We start from the raw sequence: 6,067 nt of genomic DNA, 5'->3' as shown, positions 1-6,067 counted from the left end.
AAATAAAAATTAAGGTGGGCATAAAGAGCAAAGGTCGACTCCTATATACTTTTGTGCATATACTGTAAACCTTAAATCACAAAGAGTTCTTTCAGAATCTCTCTCCACCATCACGGTAAGAGGTATAACTCTAAATCTGACACTGAAATTATACACAGCCAAGTGGGATGAAGGACACACTGTGTTTTTGTACAATTTGCAACCTTGTATTTTTAAGTCTCAACACCTTTTAAAATTGCACACTGGCTCTGATTTTGCCATGACAGAGTTCTTTGGATGGTGGAAACATCAGTGGAATTTAAAATGTGTTAATTGTTGATGCCCCTTGGACCTGTCCCATATGTTCCTACAGGATTGGTCTCTGAGCCCCAAGGCACCCGTGGAAGAAGTTGAATACCTTTTGTGTGACTGTAAAGCAGTTAATTTGTAGAGATATCACAGGAAGCACAGTGTTCATGCTATTTATATTGGAACATGAAAAATGAATCTTTCAAGTCCAGTGTGTTTTCTCGCTTGATTGCTTTCTGCTAATTGATCAGAGAGATTCTAGATTCTAGAGTATTCTTCAGCTTCCTGTCTGGGGAGTTTGTTCCATATTGCCCACAATTCATCGTGTAAGGTTGTGCCTTCTGTTGTGCATTCTCTTTTGACCATTCAAAAAAAGTCTAGATGAAACAATTGGAACAGATAACTTTCAAATACAATTGCAACAGTTGTTTCAAATATACCCAGTACAATAATTTGAAATATACAATGTAAATCATTGTTTTTGGCTAACATTTGTTTTTTTTTTCTAATGAGAGCCAATAAGATTAGTTTTCAGAAGTAAAACAAGAAAGGTAAAAAGTCTTTTTTTTCATGAAATGAAGTTGCCCAATTTAATAGGAATTGTTAACGCCTGCAAAAAATAACAAACTTTGAAGACCATGGGCAGACATTTTCTTTTGCTCTCTGAAATTTTTTTATTGAATTATTTGCTCTTCTGTACTCTAAATAAAAGCATCTGTGATTGTGTCTTTCAAACCTGCATAGAAAGGATGTGCTTGTTGATAAAAATTTGCACTGTAGTCACCTGTTTGGTTTTATGCTAGAAGCTTACAGTAAAGCAGCAGATTTACGTAACAGGTGGATGGTTGGCATAGTACTCTCTGATCACACAGCTAGTCTACAGAGGAGCTTGGCATGTGCTGAACTTGCATGTGCTGACTTACAAGCAACTTAACTCTGGCAGCCTCAGACAAATGTGTCTCGCAACTTGGGGAACATTAGACACAGCTACTGACAAAGCTGGAGCCAAGATTCTCTGAACTACAAGACGTAGCCTTTTACCTGTTGAATCTCTCATTGATTCTGGAGAAGGTTCATTTAAGAAATTTGCTTCATAAAGTAAAGGAGAAAGTACAACGAGAAACTCTGAAAGATGCCCTTCACCTTTTACACTAACGTCAGCAAGTCCACAAAGTGACATCACTCAAAAACTACTGTTAAACGCCTGACACAGTTTTTAAAAACAGAACGTTCAGCTCAGAAAGATATTAGCACTTTTAGAGGAGGAGCTGCCTTATGTCACATCTGTTGAAAAATAAAGTGGAAGTGTCAGATCCAAACACCTAAGACAGAGAGGATATTGTATGGGGGGACTGCTGTCAGATGTATTTGTATGCAGTTCAGAATGTATGAATCTCTGAATTCATCTTGTTCAAACAAGAACCCATTTTATCAAAGACAGAGCCCAGAACTACCATCTGCGTCTGAAAAACACAAGCAAAGCCCAGATTTTAGATTGGATTCCTTAAAATAAAAAAAAGGTTAAAGATATGTCAAATGTCTGAACTCACATCTTTCTTTTAGAATTATGCGCAGTAGTCAAATCTGAATGCTGTTTATATCTGAGGAGACAGCCTTGTTACTAGTGTAAAGGAGCATTGTCTGGATGAGATTAACAATCCTAGTCCGTGGGATTGTGGCCCATTCCTGGTACAAAATCTTTGTGAGGGAGTTCTCGGAAGTGGGTTAGCTGGGAACAATTTCACAGGGATTGGTTGAAATTAGCCCACAGATGGTTAATGGGGCTCATGCCTGGTGACCGGCCAGGCCACAGTAGACTCAGTTGCTTTGAATCTCTTTGGCGTGAGTATAGTCTGGACCACTGGACAGTCACAGCTGGAGGTCTGCAAAGCATCTCTTTCTTCAGCCTGGTACAACAAGACACTCCGGGCACTCCAAAGGATTTGTTGTTTTGTCCACATAATATGTTAATATTCTGTTGAAACTGTTAGCTCAAATGTCAGGACCTTTTGTGTTTTGCCAATACTGTTAGCGGTTCCAGAATAACCAGGTGTTGTTTGAAATCTGGGTGTAATTTTTTCTTAAATCTAGTTGAAATAGAGGAATCTGTAGATTAAAACCTTTGAAACACATATCATAATTAAAGCTGAGCACACTGTATCAGAAAATAGAATGTTACGCTAACACATGGAGTGACAAAAGGCGTCAGAAGGAGGGATGGTTGTTTGTCTTAAGACAAAACCTTTATTTGTACAGACTGGAAAAATTAAATTTATAACTAGAGAGCATTTTGACAGTTTAATATTAAGCCTACAAGGAAACACCCTTTGAAGAAACATATTTGTTTCACAAAATTTATTATGCCATAAAGTAAACCAGCTTCATCCATCTGAGGAATTTTTCTGCAAAGTGGCCAAAAAAATAATCATTTTAATTTTTCTGTTAAACATTACATTCAACGTGTCTTTCTTTGATTCCTCAAGGCATTAGTTTCCATCAGATGACAGCATCATATGATAGTATTTGACTGTCACATATATTTTATTTACAGTATATTATATATTGTTGTAACCCTTACTAAGAATAAGCAGCTTTCTGATAATGGATATATACAGTATTTAAACAGAGATATAATCAACCACTTAGTGTGAGATTTAGCCACTTTTATTATATGGTAAAAGAAAAAAGCATATTTTATTACATTAACTGGGGTTTTAAAAGAGCTACTTTCTCATTCATATTTAGTGTTATTATGAAGTCTACCTTTTCTTAAATAAAAAGCATCCCAACTAATGCTCTGCTAACACTTTGAGCATTCCAAATACAACAGCAGGAATGATTATGGAAGCAGATCCACATTTTCTTGTTCAATGTGAGATTTGAAGGTTGTGGAGATTAAGCTAATTATGTGTGTTGTTATCTTTTCACAGTGTTTGTTAAAAAAACCCCAGACATATATATTGGCATTCTATGTTAACACAGTTTATTCACTAGATTGCTTCATCAACCACAGGGTCTTCAAGAATCTTAGAAGAGGTGACATAATGAAGAATATTTATTTCATGTGATAAATCAGTTAATATGCCTGTTTCTGGTGCGAGGTGATAATAGTAACTGCAGTGGAAGGGGTATTTGAGTGGTGAGTTTTGACACTCAGAAGATATCTTAACCTAGAGGGGGTAGAACTGGCAGATGCCTATCAGTTTATTGTTTAGTCAGTTTAGTCTTTAATATTTATGCAACAGGTGTGAGCTTTAAAATCCTCAGTGCAGATGGGAAAGGCGGTATATTGTAATTCAGCCATGAAAAATGTTATGTCTGAGCTTATGTAGCTACTGCTGAATTTGTTCTTTTTCCACATTGCTGCTCTGGAACTGTGGTCTTGGTTTTGGACCGCTTGTAGCAAGACAAAGTGTGAGTAGTGTGTCCCCCTGTACAGACTTCATTGAACACAATTCATCACCTGTACTGCATCCTGGGCATAACTGTCATTGGATCAGGAACTATCTGACCAGCATCATTCTGATCACAAGTTTCCACTTGATATCTGGTGTGCAGTATACAGTATGTGTAGAGCTGTATTTAGAATATTGCTTCATGGGAAGCTGTAGTTTGACAGTTATGTCTTACAGATTTTTATTTTTTTATTGTGCTATTATTGAACCTCATAAGGTTTGCAAAAAACAAAAGGGTTATGAGTTGAACTGACATGAGCTGTGGAGTACAAGTGGAGGTGTCAGCCCTTCCCAGCATTCCCTGCCTTGTCTTCCCTATACCCCCTGCCTCTTAGTGGTCCCCAGGTCTTACTGTGGGTGCTCTCACTGCAAAAGGGATTTGAATTACATATTAGCTGTAATCTCTTTGTATGCTTATAAGCCCTAAACACTGAATTCAGGTGATTTTATCTGTAGATGCTATTTTTCAGCCCTATATTGCTTATGGCAATGCAAAAAAAATCACAGTGACTTAATGCACCAAAATACAATCTAATTTTGAGTGGTTATAGATAATGCCTGAATAATTTGCTTCAAAGTGATAATGTTAGAATGTGTTTGCTCGTTATTTTAAGTTTTAAACATATATTTAAGTATTATTTTTCATTGTTGGTGTCTGTGGGGTTAAATCCATGTAAAAGCCATAATGAGTAATACCTGAGAAGAATAAGTCTGCTAATTCACCTTCCAGGCTATAAATAAAAATTAATTAGAGTAAAATAATCACCTTAATATTTGAACTCTTCATGATTATGTTCTTTGTTACATTTGGCATCCCACCGAAGCTAAGCAGGTGTGAGCCTGGTCAGTACCTGGATGGGAGACCTCCTGGGAAAAACAAAGGTTGCTGCTGGAAGAGGTGTTAGTGGGGCCAGCAGGGGGTGCTCACCCTGTGGTCCACGTGAGTCCTAATGCCCCAGTATAGTGACGGGGACACTATACTGTAAACAGGCGCCGTTCTTTGGATGAGACGTAAAACCGATATCCGGACTCTCTAAAATCCCAGGGCATTTCTCGAAAAGAGTAGGGGTGTAACCCTGGCGTCCTGGACAAATTTTCCATTGGCCCTTACCAATAATGGCCTCCTAATAATCCCCATCTATGAATTGGCTTCATTACTCTGCTCTCCTCCCCACCGAGAGCTGATGTGTGGTGAGGGTTCTGGTGCACTATGGCTGCCATCTCATCATCCAGGTGGATGCTGCACATTGGTGGTGGTGGAAGGGAGTCCCCATTACCTGTAAAGCACTTTAAGTGGAGTGTCTAGAAAAGTGCTATATAAGTGTAAGCAATTAATTTGTATCCTGCTACTGTGACATGGTGCATATTGTAATTAGAGGACTTTTTAATTAATTCAGTATGAAACTTTCACCAGAAGCCAAAGGAATCCTGCACCTAACATATTTTCTTATTGAAGTAATGATTTCATCACATCTTAATATGTCAAGAGGTGGCATTTGCCCTGTAATGAAGCGAGGGTCTTGGAATTGATTTGTTTATTTTCATGGAAATCAAAACTGGGATCTTTTTTCCCTGTGTGTTGCTAACAAACAGATCTCCAGCTACAAGTGATTAAATTAAAAGGCGGTTTTGTTAAAAAAAATGATGGAGCTGCAGTTGTAACCTCAGCCATGTATGTAAAAAAAATGTAAAGCCAGGAATTAGCAAATATACTGTACATTTTTCCTTCTTCCAAGTTGTCTTTTATTTCCCCAAAGCTTGAGATGCTCTCAGGATGTATCTTTGGGAGAGCCGATTGCATATGAAATGATGCTGGGAGGCCCCACTGGCAGGAAATTAGGAACGACACTTTCAAGATAAAGGGAGTGCAGCCACCGAAACAGTCTCTGCTCAAGATTTAGAGTGATAGCTGCACCACACGGATGGTTTATCCACGCTGCCAGATCAAGTACTGTGAGCCAAGACTGGTGAAATAATTTATCTGAAAAAACACAGTTTAGTACAGTGAGAAAAGACTAGAATGCCAGAGCCCTGACAGCGAGACAAGATAGGTATGAATAAAAGAATCAGATCTGTTTTGTGATGCAGACAAAGAAATAGTCATACTGAACATGACTGCAGAGCACAGAAATAGTGCTCTGACTGAAGAAACTGAAAGTACAGTCAGTTTTGTAAGTGGATTACTTGTGTAGGTGTCATCAGTGTTTGAAAAACACACACACACACACAAAGCCAATGTGACAAATATAAACTATCAAATTCTAAAATGTTAAAAACATTTCTGAGTCTGTGGCAGTATCACTGTCAGTCCTGAATTTTTCAAT

The sequence above is a fragment of the Atractosteus spatula genome, chromosome 12, assembly GCF_055471065.1.
Source record: "Atractosteus spatula isolate fAtrSpa1 chromosome 12, fAtrSpa1.hap1, whole genome shotgun sequence".
NCBI classification, from domain to species: Eukaryota; Metazoa; Chordata; class Actinopteri; order Semionotiformes; family Lepisosteidae; genus Atractosteus; species Atractosteus spatula.
This window is presented reverse-complemented; position numbering follows the sequence as displayed.